The sequence below is a fragment of the Parasteatoda tepidariorum genome, chromosome 2, assembly GCF_982258835.1.
Source record: "Parasteatoda tepidariorum strain Cologne lab strain chromosome 2, Ptep-v5.0, whole genome shotgun sequence".
Lineage (NCBI taxonomy): Eukaryota > Metazoa > Arthropoda > Arachnida > Araneae > Theridiidae > Parasteatoda > Parasteatoda tepidariorum.
The window spans coordinates 129,752,087-129,768,086 of NC_141756.1; the positions used below are offsets into that span (position 1 = coordinate 129,752,087).

The 16,000-nt window shown below is 30.5% G+C and overlaps 1 long non-coding RNA gene across 1 annotated transcript in view; it reads left to right on the plus strand.

The window, feature by feature from the left end:
* The window catches only part of LOC147816218 (uncharacterized), a 52,679-nt gene extending 39,378 nt beyond the window's left edge, over positions 1 to 13,301 (plus strand). The window contains exon 3 of the long non-coding RNA XR_015431884.1: positions 837 to 13,301. This is a non-coding gene — a long non-coding RNA (uncharacterized LOC147816218). The remainder of the gene's footprint in view (positions 1 to 836) is intronic.
* Positions 13,302 to 16,000: the final 2,699 nt, after the last annotated feature.

Genomic DNA, 16,000 nt, shown 5'->3' on the forward strand with positions numbered 1-16,000 from the left:
TTAGAAATGTGCTATAGTATAAAATCTTAAGATAAAATTTCTAAAACTGATATCTCTTTAAAAAGGTTAAAATTTTGGCTATAATTAAGTGTATTAAAAATTTAAATAAGAGAAATTGCAATGGAAAAACCCTGCATATACAAAACATTGAATTTCGGAAGAAATCTCGTTTGGTGAGAATGCTCTCTCTTGTCAAAAAATACAAAATAAACTGACCTCAAATAAAACTCCAAGGACTTCGAATCAAATAATTAAGGAAACTACTATCACGTTTAATATAAAAGGAAGATTTATTAACTAAACAATAAAATTACAGCATCGCAGTTCCAAAAAACAAATCTCACACTCACTCAAAAAAACAATTTACCTTCTAATTAGTCACCATAGCAACCACAAAACTCTTCTCGTTACCATCTATAAACTTATATATAATAAATAAATTATTTAGCAAAAAATACGATGCGCATAAGCACATAATATTTTACACTCTGGTTATTTCAGTTTCCGTTTTTAGAAGCGCTATATGTTGAGCCACCCAATCCAGATTTGGCATGTGACATTTTTAGCGGCAATTATTGGTTGGTTTTCTAGCGTTGCCATTCGGAGAGTTGTAATGAGGCTTTTTTTTATCGCCGTGTAAGAGAAATATATATATAGATAGCTACGAAAATCTTTCATTAATACTTTTTTAAGGTTTAGTTATTTATGTTCAGGTCGTAAAGTATTGTTTAATCCCTAATTTTAAATAAACCAAATGAAAAACCCATTTAAACCTTAAAGAATAGTTTTTGTCTTTTTATTTATGTTAATTGATTTGTGTCGTATTTGTCTCGTAGAAAAGAATGGGATGACTCTCTGCACGCCTCTGTTTGGATTGGTCTATTTAAATCGCACTGGAGCTGCACAATTGGACTCTGTAGATTGAGCTGGATAAAGATAAGTACATTTTTACATAATTTGTTGTCCATTATTTATCACAATTATATTGTGATTTATATGTCAATTCCGCCGAATCTGATTAATATATTATTACTGGTTAATCGGCTTCATTTTCAAGGTTATATTAATTTTCTTTAAAAAGTTTCTCTTCTTTCTTAAGAAAATAAATCGTACATACAGCAAACATCAATATAACGTAAAAATTCCGTTTTTCGCCCCTTTTGAGGGAGGAATTTATTGTTTACCCATTCTTAACCCCTTTGGAACCGGTGGAAGAGAGATCCCTCGGCCAGTACTTTCCAACAGAATAGTTTGTTCACCAGGAGTTTGCTCCGCCTTCATCACGTGGTATCAAACGAATGTGAACAATCCAGGAGAGGTCGCTATGTGGCTATCGTATGACAAAAATATTTATTTCGCAATCTTTATGTGCATTTTTTTAACATTAAATATTTCATAAATTTGATGACATTTCTCTCTTTTGAGTGAATAATTTGATCATGATTTTGTGAAGGGTCCGTTTTATGTAAAGATATTTTGTGAAGGGTCCGTTAACGGATCCAAATTTCTTCTAAACAGACCCCGGCTATGGTCAGCGGCATGTGATCACGCCCCCTGAAGGGGTTGATAATTAAAGATATAATAGCAAATGACGATGAGAAAGACGTGGTTTTGACTTTTATAACATGGTTTCGTATTCAACGCTGCTTTGGCCATCAGTGACTTATCCATGTGATGGTGATAATAATAGTAAAATTTTGAATACATTGCTTTCATATTTAAATTTAAAAAAAAGAGAGTAAAATTATGATCTTTGATTTTCTACTTCCTTGAAATCTATCATTCTTTGGCTCGATTAAAGCTTCTATTTTTGATAGTTTCGTGCATCTCGGATTTAACGAGTTCATTTATTTAACGAGCGGATCATGTAATTCATTCTTCTTAGGATCGACTCTTGGTGCCTCAATCTTGAGATGATTGGTACCGTTTCAGAACTATATCTAGGCAATATGGTCAAAATAGTTTAGTCAGAAGACAGCTCTAAAGTATGAGTCCCTTAATGTCATTCTTGATTATTGTGTTTCACCTACCTCAAGCAAAGTTTGCTTATTGCGATTCCCCTTTCCCCCACTGAACCAATTTTTGTCCCTCAATAATTTCATATTAAAGTTCAGTTATTGAATTAAGAGGTTAATAAATTTCGATAATATGTAAAAACTCTTTAATACCACATCTGACTATGAAATTTTTTAATGTCAAAAACTAATATGAGTAGGACTACTCATTAGTAATAAAACTACTTTAGCGAAGGAGAAAAAAAAACGAGCATGGGCTTTTAGAATTGTTTGGCTCTCCCCCCCCCCCCTTTGTAAGAAATTTTTTCCAACGCTCTTTAAATTTTTTTTTACAAGCGTTTAATTAACCATTTTTACCTTGGATGATTTTTAAATAAAATTCTTAAAAAAAAATCTTACAATAACTTAATCTTTTGGGTTTTTAATATCAAATTTCATTAAGATTGAAAATTAGTTGGTAAAAAAAGTTAATCTGACTTGAAATGAAGAACTCAGTTTCACATTCTGATAAGTAGTAAAGATTCATATAATTTCTACAAATTGTATTTACAATTCTTTTTTTTCGAACAGGAAGTTTAAACATAAAATACATATTTTGATCACAGTTGAAATTTTTTTTAAAATTACTCAATAGAAATGAAGCTATCCGCTTAGTTTAGATAAAATTGCTCGGGCCTTCTGGTTTCACGCATGGAACCATAGGGTTTTTTGGGATGAAATTATAGGAGTTCCGGGAGTTAGGCTATTTTTTCCCCTCGTAAATACTTCGGGTTTTTTTTGTGAAATTACTTACTGTAAAATTTCAAGTAAAAATGTAGCAAAATACCAAATTACATACAGATATTTTCCAACAATAATAATTTTCCAACAATCCAACAATAACATTTCTCATGAAACTTTTCCATTTCAAATAGATAATTATGTTCTGATATTACTTTCTCAAATCTAACTGTTCTCTTTCCAAAAAAAAAAAAATCAGTTTATTTTATTCTATTTCAATTAATGCGTACAACATGGAAAAAAAATCAGAACTAGAATCCGCTCTAGACCTGCAAATTAAACAGCCTCATATTTTACCTAATTCTAAGTTGCATTAATAATATACAAATTAATTTATAGTCCTTTTTTTCTTTTTTGTCAGTGTATCCCCTGCTGCTAATAAACTTTATTTTTAAATTCTGGATTCTATAGCCAAAGCTAAATTTCCCGACCTTTCATAGGTTTTGGACTCAAAGTTTTGTCCGGTTTCTTGACTAAACTATTAAGATCATATTTCTAAACATTCACTTTATTTTGAGTGTTAGAAAACCAAAGCAACGAAGCATAAAACTAATAAGTTCTATAGCGTCAAGTTTTGTTGGAAATAGTTTCATCTACGATTTGTTAGCGCATATTTTTTGTAAACTCTCGTTGCTGTAATATAATTCGTATTATAAATGGAAAACAATGTGGGTAAGTATTCGTTGTTTTAATGTTATTTTATTATTATTACATTACTGGGTAAAAAGACATCACTCTCTTTGATTTTTCGGGGGATAACATTTCATATCACGATAAAATTCTGTCAAATAATATGTATTCAAAATTTAAAGTAATGAACAAAAATGTAGAGATATTTAATAATATTTTTAAATTCCGTCTGTTCTCACAAAAAATACTAAAAATGAAGTGTTAATGGGAGCTCTTGTTAAATTTTTTTGTGGGTGTGCTTTTAATGTTTCGTCCATATTGTATTTTTTTACTTTCAAATAATGGTGCAGTTATAAACTTCAACAAAAATCAACTGAGAGATATTGTTTGTGGTTACAGCCTACTTTTTCAACTGTTCAACCGCGTCTTGGTCAACCATTTCAAAATTTTTGCAGATGTATTTTTCCGAAGGTGATATTGGCTTAAAACATATTTATATAGATCCATACTCTTGTTATTGACAGTGTTATGGATATAAACTGTTGCGTACTAGTCGCCAGAGCTCGTGTGCCTCTGCTGCTCTTAATATTTTTTAGATATCACTTGCCAAAGAGTTCTAATTTCATTAATATGCACCCCCAAAAGAGATGCCATAAGGGAAGACCACCAGCGAAGAAATCATGGACCCCAAGATAGGAAAACCGCGTAGATTGGGTTAGATTATATCACTTAACCCATTCCAATATTTCGATATCGGTACCTGCTCGCGTCAACTACGATAGCAAATGAGAAAAAGTATTTTAAATTTGAAGCAATTAAAATGTATATAATTAGAGGTTTGCCCAACGGTGGCTACGAGTATATTCTTCTAGTCAGTTTCTTTTTGTGATTTTTAAATGTCTTTTGAACTACTTCAAAAAGTGGAAGTCACCAAGAAAACTCGAGATGACTGTAAAATTTCGATGAAAGGTTCTGCAGCATTCCTTTTACAGCCTCGATCTCTCTTTATGTAGCTTTCATGTCTCTTAAAATATTATCTTGAAGCTCAAAGCTTATTCTGTATCAAGGAAATACAAGTTAGCTTGGAACTTTGCCCGGGAGAAACCTGGAAGATATTTACATCATCCTTTGCACTGAGATCAGTGTATAGCTGTCACTGGTGGTTCTTTACATTTGTACTGTTCCACGTGAACTTTTGTCCTATTATTTTTATTAAAATTTTACTGCATACTCTAAATATATGTTTTAACCTTCTTTGGGGTACACTCTCTTATTATCGCAGAATTTTGAATTTGATATGAAAAAGTTATCCTTGAAAGTTCAAAAAGTGATTTATTTTTGCCCCCTCATTATATGCACTATCCTCTCGTTTTCAATACATCTCCATTTATTCTGAACAAGCAAAATGCGTTATCAATATTTTATCACATCTTGTAGCTGTTAGTAAAGTCCGCTTCCGCTTTTATGTTGTACAGTGCGAAATGAAAGATACAAAATGAAAGATATCACCCGGAATAACTTATGCTCTAATTACTGGATTTTCACAAACTGAACACCAATCATATTGGTTGAAAAGGGAATGTTTAACTTGTTAACCTCAAATGTTAACTATAAGATTCTGACACACTTTCTCTGAAATGTAACTGAGAGAAATATTTAGTATTAAAATGGTGCTTATTGAAATATTAAATTACTTTGTTTTATTTATAAATGATTCGCTGAATTAAATTAATCGAAATTAATTACAAATGTTACTTTAATTGGACCCTTGATTAAATTAAAAAAAGTACGACATCAATTTAATGGCATGCACTATTTTGGATTGCTTGGCATAACTTAACTTTGAATGAAGTTACTCAAACTTAGGACCGCTTTCTAACCTAACTATTGTGATATTTTCCAAGTAGCATCTACTTTGACAGGGATAACCTGGTTGGTAGGTCACTGGGCTCATGTCCAAGAGGATTTGTGGGTTTGATCTCCGCTGGCCGAAGACTCCCCGCGGAGTAAATGGTGACTGATGCATGTAAAATCTGCAGTCACAAAGTCCTCCATTTTCCCATAACAAATCATTCCTGTGGGGGTACTGATCCAGAAGTTTCCTCGTCTTCTGGATTGGTCCAAAAAAATTACATGGATACGAAGTTGAAGATTAATAATCATAAACCCAAAATTAGGAAGGTTGTTCAATGACGGTTATTTAAAAAAACAGCATTTACTCCAGAGTCAGAAAATACGTTTTTGTGTTTATATCTGTAACTTAATTGCTAGGGTTAACTTAAGACAACCCCTTTGAACCATTATGGTTGGAACTTAGTTTTCGAAAATCTGATCAATAAAACAAAAGTTATTCCCAATGATATCTTTTTTATTTTGCGCATTGAACCCTGATCGTAAAAGTAGACAAACCAATTTTGAACGTTTGCACAAAGCAGAAATTGTTGAGCGAAATGTATTTGATAATTATCTGTAAGTTGTTCGGCGTGATGTTTGAAGAATGTGCGTATGTTTTAAGTTCGAAGCAAAGCTGGAAAATAGTAGCACTTTATTTACGTCGTACTAGAGCTGCTCAATGAGCTGTTGTCGACGAACTTAACTAAGAAGACTGCTCTAGAGAGATTCCAAGGGATAAAATTTGTTTGTATTTAAAACAAGAATTTTTGCTCCCGTAGAGTTGAATTAATTTAAAGCAATTATCAGTTTAAAATAGCTCAGTTAAAAGGAGTTAATTAATAAGATGCATTTTTAAATTGATCAGGAGAGCGCTTTTAGTAATAAATATACAGGCCATAGGACGCTGTTGTGTTGTCTCCTAGTGAAAATTCTTGAAACTTCTAAAGTGTATCTGGAAGTGTGTCTTGCTCCAAGCTCTTTAATTTACAAAAATTTCTATGATTAAACTTTGCAGACTAGCCTGTAAATGGATTGAACGGATTAACTTTGAGAAAAAAAATTCCGACATTCTTTTAAAAGAACTATCAAGAGTTTGTCGGAGCATCTACTACTTTCGAAAACATGAAAAAAGGAAAATGTTAATAAAAGGGAGATATTCAAAAATCCAAAACATCATCCTTCAAATTTTTGCTGAAGTTATGGAAGCGAAAGAAAACTAGTGATAGCTACAATCGAAATTCGCCACTGTCTTACGGGGTCAGCAAGAAAATTACTTCTGGGGCAGATAAATAAAAGAGACACACAAGGATTAATTTGTTGAAAGAAGAACGAAAGAAGAATTAACGACGAAGAAAGAAGAACTGACGAATTGAGAAACTTAACAATATCTGGTTCTGATTGACTTGTGTGCTGTAGATGAACCCATTTTATTTGCTAATCAAGAAGGGTTCTGTTATGAACGGGAAGTGATCTTCTGGAAGTAGACGGGATTGTAGAGAGCAGATCCGTATTTATTTGATATTTAATCTATTACAACTGAAAGATTATATTCTACAAGTTTAACAATTACAAATATGTGAAGAAAGTTAGAAATGTGAAGAAAAATGATGATTCAAAGAACTCTTAAAAAAAGAAGACGAGCGAGGACCTCGAAATATGGTTTGGCATCCCCTCAAATTCAGACGTCTTCATAGTTGCATCAAAGATCTGAACCTTCAAAGCTGAAATTGTGTGGGTATCGATTCAATACAATCGGAATATAATTGCATTTACGAAACGATAGTAGAAGACGGTAGTGATCAATGACAGAAGTGTGGCTACTTTGGAAAAAGATTCGAGAGAAAATTCAACTGAACAAATTTTTTTCTAATACCCACCCGAATTATTGACTTTCGTCATTCGGGTATCAGATGGGTTGGTCACTCTCTCAGGGGTGCCATATTAGGTGGGCCAACGTTGCTTTCACAATAGAAAGGACAGATAATACGAAGAAGGGAAGGAAAGAACCGAAACTTTCTTACTTGAGGTCAGCTTCTTGGCCACCCTGCCGGCCAGTTGGCATTGAGCAGCATATTGTATTTTGCAATAGTTTCTTTTTTGAATAAAATATTATATTCATTCAATAGTTAGTGTGTATTCCTTAGAAAGAAAAATAAGGGATGTGTGGGGCGTGAGTTGTTATCGACCATGTCAACCGTCATCTATGCAAAGGTACCCCGGCATAGAGTCGAGTTAACATGTCTTATATACTAGTGAATTGTAGTTGTAATTTTGTAGTGGTAGATACGCTACAGATGTATTGAAAACGAATGAGAGGTAGTGAATTTGTATTTGTCTGACAGTTTTTGAAGTAAAAAGTAGACCCCTCAGTAAAGAGGTTTTACATTTTAATAAAGCACAGTTCAGTTTTTTTTTAATTAAATGTTAAATGACTTTTTAATCGTTTATGCATTTTCAAGTATTCTATTTTATTCACCTCTTTCTTATTACCTCTCACAATCCTTTAACCTTATCTATTCTTGAGTTTTATTTACTCTAACCATGAACTTTAATTTAAAATGGCATTGACGCGTGCGCGCTTAGGGTAATTTATATCGTATTTAGTGTCTAAATATTTTTTTTTGAAAGTAATTGAGTCGATCAAGTTGCTCCATCTCGTCATTTAAGGGGGAATGGATTTTTTTCAGGGATTATAGGGAGAAAAAGAAAGTCCGTGACCTCTTCAGCTCCAAACTAAATTCCGAGCGAAATAAAGCGATGCGTATTGCAGCCACTCAAAAATAAAATTATTTATAAAATGTTTCGTCAACATTTTATTTCGACATTTCCATTACAAATTTTTCCAAGGCTTTTCAACTGTGGTACATCGTATTCTTTTGAAGTTTAAAGTTTTTACCAACAAAAAAAAAGAATAAAAATGCGGCAGTTACCTATAATAATGTTCTATGAAAAAATGATTGGAAACATATACAAGACGGTTGTTTTCGGAGAAATGGGGTTCAGAATTATGTTCTATGGTAACAATTCGCGGCGACAGGAAAATTAATTAAAAGCAATAATTCCAGAGGTACTTCATTTTTATTAATACATTCAATTAGAAAAAAAAATATTAATAAGTAAACTCTATGTACCGAATTTCTAATCTAAGAACTTGTTTTTGATCGATTCTGAAAGATTGAATTTAAATCGTAAATTAAAAACCATTAAATACTAAACCAAATATTGCTGGAGACAAAAAAAAAACAAATAGAAACTGGGAAATATTTGTCACTGACTTAAAAACATGTTTTTAAAGTTTCGACTTTAACAGTTTTACTTAAGCTATTATAATATCCAAAGAATCGAAATCTATGCAGTGACAGTGCTCATTATTTTGCAGTCATGAGAAATTAAGTCCTTCCATCTATTGTACCTTCCTTCATATTGATATCCCCCATAATTTTAATTTTTAATACTTTTCGGCATGTCGCAAAGCGTTTTAATGTTGTGCAATTTTCGACTCCTTCGAATTAACAGAAGTTTTCAGCTCCGGTATTTTTTAAACCAACTTTCCAATCAATGTCACAACATTTAATATACAAAATCTTATTGGGGAAATTGCTACTGAATCAGTAATGAACTGTGGTGGGCCTATTTCAATACGCATCGCTTTATATATACAATCATACACAATCATAAAATGAACATATTTTTGTACCATTTTGCGAAATGTATATGGTGTAATGAAATGTGTAAATGAATCTGCGACTGATTCTTACAATTTTAGTTTTGCATTTATTTTGTAACTTCTGTTTCCTCAATCTTTAACTACACCTTTAATGATGTTATTAAAAATTTTAAATATCCATTTCCTACTTGATGGGATTTTAACAAATTAAATTAGAGTTTATGATGTTGAAATTGGTTTGGCAGTTGGGAAGAGTTAAGGGGTTACGAACTACGTGTTAGAAACCCTAAGAATTTATGCTTATTGTGAAACAAGCTAAAAGAAAAAGAGTGATTACATTTCAACCCTTGATGGACCGCCATTAGAGCGGCATGGCAAACTTATTGATCCACGTACATGATGGCGGAAGTTTCATTATTTCTATCACAATTAGTGCAGCCATATTTGAAAATATATCGATTGAAATTAATTATTTAACCTTAATTAATATTGTAAATTGTTATAATTACAACTGGAGGGAAGTAAACTTTATACACTTCCGGGCCGTGTTAAACACTGAAAGAAAAAGAAAACTTATATAGTGTTATCACTTTTCATGATTTGTATAAGTATTTTACTGATCCTTTTTGGTTATATTCAACTTATATATGTAAGAAAATAGCTAAGCCTGTGGAAATTTTTCTTCTGGAGAATTTTAAAAGTGTGGTTTTTTAAATTAATACTACTGAAATGAATTTCTCAACTGAATAAAAATGTAGCAAATTTTCACAATAAGCTTCTGCAATGACATCGCGCAACTTGTGGAACGATTCTGCCACAGCTCAAAATCGTATTTTTCTTTAAGTGTTAAACAAGAAAATAAAAGTTTTGAGGTTAGAAATTTATTTAAATATAAAGTACACTCTTACCATTTAGCAATCAAAACCTTTTGTGGTTGCGCATATTATGAGGCTGTGGTGCCACAGGGAGCGCGATGCTTTCTAGTATTCGAAACAGGCTCCAAAGCGGAGATAAGGGGATCAACTTAGTTCCTTGTACTTTTGTATCGAGAGAGTGTATTACTAATAAAGCAGAGGTGTCAGCAATTACGACATACCCGTTATTATTACGCTTTCACTGTCACGGTTAACTAATAAAAATTACGACCTTTGTAAATTCTCGCTATTTGTTTAAGTTTTTTTTCAACTTAACTACCAAGTGCTAGGAAATTTTGTCAGCAACTAATCTAATTTTTTACTGCCCCTTAAACAGTTTTTGAAACAATAAATAGAAAACAACGTTCTAATGGAAGGAAGAAATAAAATAAGGAAAGAAATATCATCCTTTCAACGAGCTGTTCTGAAACTTACGGAAAAGCATAAACTCAAATCTGAAATGCTGTCAGCCAACATTTTTAGTGGCTTAAATGCAAGATGATAAAAAGGCTAGTTTTTGTTTAACCAAAAGCCTTAACATTGATTCCAATTAATTAATTTAATTGAACCATCTATTAATGAAGTATAAAGTTTCCTCGTTGTATAATTTTTAATTTAGTACTTTATAAAAATTACTTTTTATTTAATAGTAAACTCATGAATGATTTTATTAATATTAGATACATATATCGAATGAAGTTGTATAGACACCATGAAATTGCTATAATTTGAGTTCTCATTTATAGCAATTATAGCAAGATTGCTATAACACTTACTGTATACATTGTGTTCCTCTGATTTTTAAAGCTAGTTTGGAAAGTTGGCACCTCTGCTAAAGCCTCCACTCTGAAATATTGAACATTTAGATTGGAATATAAGAAGGGTGGGACGGAATCTCGAAATCTCAAAGGTGGGATAAAAAGTGTAAATTTTAATAACCAAATTTAGATCAATAAAAAGCTAATAGATTCTCTCTGCTTTAACGTCGATGTAATTTTGATAGATAAACGAATTTGATGAGAAAAGGTTTGATCCTAAGTCCGGTTATAATTACGCTAAAATAAATAGTTCTGAACATTCACAAAAATTCTACATATTTTTTTAAAAAAAATGTGTAGAAAAATTTTATATATGATCAACCTGTAAGTGAGAGTTGAGATTTTTGTGTTATTTTTCATTTACAAATTTATTAAATTTTTCCCTTTAAGAGAGTACATTTTCCCCTACGCATTGGAACTTCAAGATTGAAAGCTCCCTTGCTGGTTCAATAAAATTTTCGTTATAACGCTATTTGATTTTATTAGCTCTTGGATTAGTAATGTCATATGCGTTTGGCCATAAAATGCCATATGAGTAATGTAAGTAATATAGTATATGAGCATATATGAGCAATGCCATATGAGCTGTGTAGTCACTTTTGCTCTTTTGCATAAAAGTTCAGCATTGAAATTTATCCCAATTATTATTTTATTATGATTTCATGAAATGAAAATGGTGTTTACGAGTGATTAAAAGTTTTTGAGGAAATTTTAGAAACGTACATTTTAAATCTTTGAAACTGTCTCATGAGGCTACGACAATTGAAATGCTGTATTGATTTGAAACATCATGAAAAAGATTTATCTGCAGAGCCCTATTAGATACTGTATGTCTGCAAGTAAAAATAAATAAAATCGTGCTGCACTAATTCTGCTACCAAACATGACGTTATTATTTGTTAATTAAGCTCTAAAAGAGGTAGCGCTTTAAAACCTCTTTATAATAATTCATTTGTTATTTATTTTTTAAAGCGTGCATACCTAACTCACATAAGATATTTATTAATACTAAAATTGGATTTTTTTTCATTGAATTATAATAATTTTAAAAAAATATTAGTTGTTCTTTATTTTTTGCTTTGTTTGCATTAAAGAATTTCGTATTAGTATCTGTTATCAAAAAAAAAAAAAAAATCTTGTTCGAAACATTTTATATACACCGTTAATTGTTTACAACTTATAGAACATTTAACAGAATTTTTAAAACTAAAATAAATTTGTTTAATTTAATTTCTACCCCTCTCAAATACTAGGAAATTAAATTTATTTGTAAAACTGCTCTCGAAATGTAGTTTAATTCGCTTTATCTGTTCACTGGATAGGACGAGATATTTCGTCATACACGGGCTAAGTATGGCGACATTTTTCGTCTTGTAATTACTTGAGATGTGATGGATGATATTACCTATATCTATGAAAAAAAATGTATCAATTTCCAAACGTGCTGAGCAAAAGTTGATTACACGGTTAACAGAGCTTTCTAGTTAGTGTGATATGTTTAGGTATCCAAACTAGATAACTTGCACTGAAATCGGTTATTTGTAAAGCAGGTTATGCACACTTGAAGTTTCTTATGCTGTTTATTGAACAATTATTATTAAAATAATATTAGAAATTCCAATATTATATTATTAAAATAATATAATATTGGAAAATATTAACCAATTTAAAAACTTTTTCATTATTTATTTAAATAAAATAAAATAAAATTAAAATTTCCTCTCTTCGAAAAAGGGTTTCGAATTTCTGTACTATCAAACTTCTGTGATAAAAAGTCTATTTTATTTTAAATAATCTTTTATAATGACAAAAGAAAAGTTCATAGTTAATAAGTAATGTTTCTTATTGTGAAGAACTTTTCCCTTAAACAGAAGTCACTGATTTTTGCAGTTTTCTGACAATGCTTTTAAGTATAAAATGTTGTCATAACGTAATTAATAGCTAATCAACATTTTCTGCGTTAATAAAACGACGAATCAATGATGAATTGCAATAAACTTGTAATAATTAGGACTCCATTTATCATAAACAACTGCATTAATTATTTATGCTTGAAACTGAATTTGTTTCTAGAATGTATTTTATTGATAAGAAAATAGGATCATGATGAGCAACCAGTTATTTTTAGTCTTTTTTTTTACCGAAATGTTAATATTTAAATTGTTTTTTTTTTTTAAACTCAACTAGGTATATTTTTAAGATGTGATTTAATTTTCAAATTGTATTTGCAAAGCAGTATTTTCAGAAAATTATAGTTTTAATTTTATACTGCAAGGAACTTCTGAGAACTCTTAAATATTTTAAATTCTTAAATCACAAAGTTCAAACTCTTAATTTGCTTGAATTTGTTAGAGCGTTTCCCTGGTCTTAAAAAACGGAAAGTTTTTTCTTTTTTTAAAATTTTTCTAGCCGTAAGCATGGAGCCCTTTGAATTGTTAGGATTTAAAGTTATCTAAGAATTCTAAAGTAGATTACCTAAGGTCAATGATAAAAGCCTCATTATTAATATCTTTAGATGCGAAAGACGATTGCCTTCTCTCTCTCAAAAAAAAAAAAAAAAAAAAAAAAAACGCTTTTTTTTGTTTCATATATTTTTGTAGGTATTCAGCAATCACAACAAAGAATCATACTGATCTTACAATATTTAAAGAATATCCGTTTACGTCGATAGACTTTGGATGTATCTCAAAGTTAAAATGATATTTTACTAACTCTGCTCAAGTTTGAGCCCGATTTTTTTCCCCTTCGTATGTTATTTTTTTTCCCTTTATTTCTTCGTATTTAGAATTCGCTCTGAAAATATTAATTCCGACAAGAATGACAACTTGTGTAAACTTGGATCTTAAAAGTTTAAGTAAATAATTTTCTTCTCCGAAATTCCCTGGTCATTTTATTATGCATTCATTTCGAAATTCAATCATAAGTCTTAAAGAAATATTATTTCATTATTAAAACTCTATCCGAACGTCATTGATAGTTGAAATCAAGTTTGTTATTTTCTATAGCAAACTTTTATGAGCTCCATTTGTATGGGCTCAGATACAAGAGAAAAGTAACCTTGCCCTCTTTCATTTTTGTCCAATTCTTAGTTCTTAATACCGTTTCATTTTGTTGCATTGACTAATTAATAAAGCTTATGATTAACTCAGTAACTACTCTCAGATTTCGTGCTGTTTGTTCTCAAACTATACATTCAACACACCAACTTGTTAATGTGTCAACACCATATCTTTTGAAATCTTTAACACAGTTCAGGTCCCAGGAACAAATAGATATCCGTATCAACCCACACTTTATGTTTTTTTTTAAATAACTAATTCACACTTGACTTCACTGGACGGAAAACTAAAAACCCTCTATTTGTCAGCCCGATGATATTAGATAACTATATGTAATTAATTTCTTGTCCATTGCTTCTGTTAATTCTGTGGATTTTTTTATTGGAAAAAAGAGGTAAATGACCTTTTCAAGTTTGCTAGAAAATAGTATGTGGAATTTTTTTGTATTTATTTTTTATACTTAGTAGTTTCTACAAGAACTAGTATTCACAATTTTTAATCTGTCAGAAAAATAAGGTGTTTCCAAGGTGGTGTTTCTGAACCATGAAATTTCCTATTTTAGTTCTGTTTTGTTTTTATTAACTTTTCTCGATATTTCTATGATATACATAGTTTACTGCACGATTTAAATTCATCAACTTGTTTTCACATTTCTGTGTAAGTTTAGCGTAGTATAACCGATGTTAGGTACATTTCATTTAACCATAAAATCCATAAATCCTGAGCGTTTATTTTATTTATGTTATAATCTATGTTAACCTAGCGTGACATATACGTTACGCGAATTACGAGAATTTCTTATTTAAAACAGGACTGATTTCACATTAAGCAAATGTTTTTTTTGTTTTTTTCAAAAATCAAGTAGTAGCTAACAGAAGAAAATATTTATTTAGTTGAAAAAATAACTATTTTTTTAACAGGTTTTTTTGCGTCCCGGCATGTTAAAATTCAGGAGTTACTGGTTTTTAATAGTTGTTAGACGCGCATCGACATTTCACTAATTCATAATAAATGCTAATTTTTTAAAATCAAAATATGAGAATTTTCTTGAAAATAAAGTGCAAAAATGTCAAGAGAATAGACATTAAACATTTTCTTTATTCAGAAAAAATTTTGCTGATCAGAATAGAAATTTTATGTCTGAAATTCTGATTTAAAAAAAAAAAAAAAAAAAAAAATCGAAGTCTGTAGATTTGTATTCTTATGTTTGATTTTTTTTGCCCTATTGGTTTCTTTTTGAAGTGCTGAAACTATTTACTTGAATTGTACTATTAAGTAGGATAGATTACTGATCAAAGTAAGATTTTTGTTCACATTTTAAAACTTTAAGAACAAAAATATAGTTATTAATTTTCTAAGCCGTATGCATGTATGCGTGCATAGTCCTCGGAATGTGTATGAATGCATGCCTGAAAATCCGCCATCGCAGCTTTCTAATTTCAACAAATTAAAAAAAAAGTTTTGGGGTGTGCATTATATGTTATATATTATAAAGAGTGGAAGCATGTTTGCAATCTAAAATGACTAGATTTTTTTATGTAAAAAGGAACAAATTAAATAAAACAAGTTTGTAAAAGTATTTTGAGAAATTAGTTTATTTGATTGTTAAACTGGTTCTCGAGTTTATTACAATGCAAATCAAAGCCGTGATCTTACATCATTGCTCTGGATAGTTATGTTTTTTACCATTATCAAAATTATTTTAATATTAATGCTTTTTTGTATAGAAAACTTTTTATCGACATTTAACTGTTTAGTTAGCATATAATAGTATAAATAACTAGATTCAACTGCAAAGTGTCTAAAGGCACACGCTGTATGGTTATTTAACATTAATTTTGCGTATAACTTTAATAGTTATGGTTGATTTTAAAGGCAAGAAAAATGCATAACATTAAAATTTTTTTATATTGTATCTACGAGAATATTTTTGTTTCTGACTGGTCTCAGCCAATTGCAGGTGGTTTTTCTGTTTAGACTTAACTCTCTAAGTAAGACAGAGTAAGATCTCTAAGTAAGATCATCGAGTTCTCAGTAATTTTAAACTGCATTTTGGAACTATGAATTCGTTTAAAAAATCAGTACATGATTAGTCGTCTCAGAGCAGAAAAAAACGGGAAAACGTTTGTGTAAAGGAAAAACAAATCTGGAGATGATTCTAAGAAATTGCGGTACAGATTAAAAACCAATCTTTGGTTTTCAATGTTCTTTTTTAATTAAATTT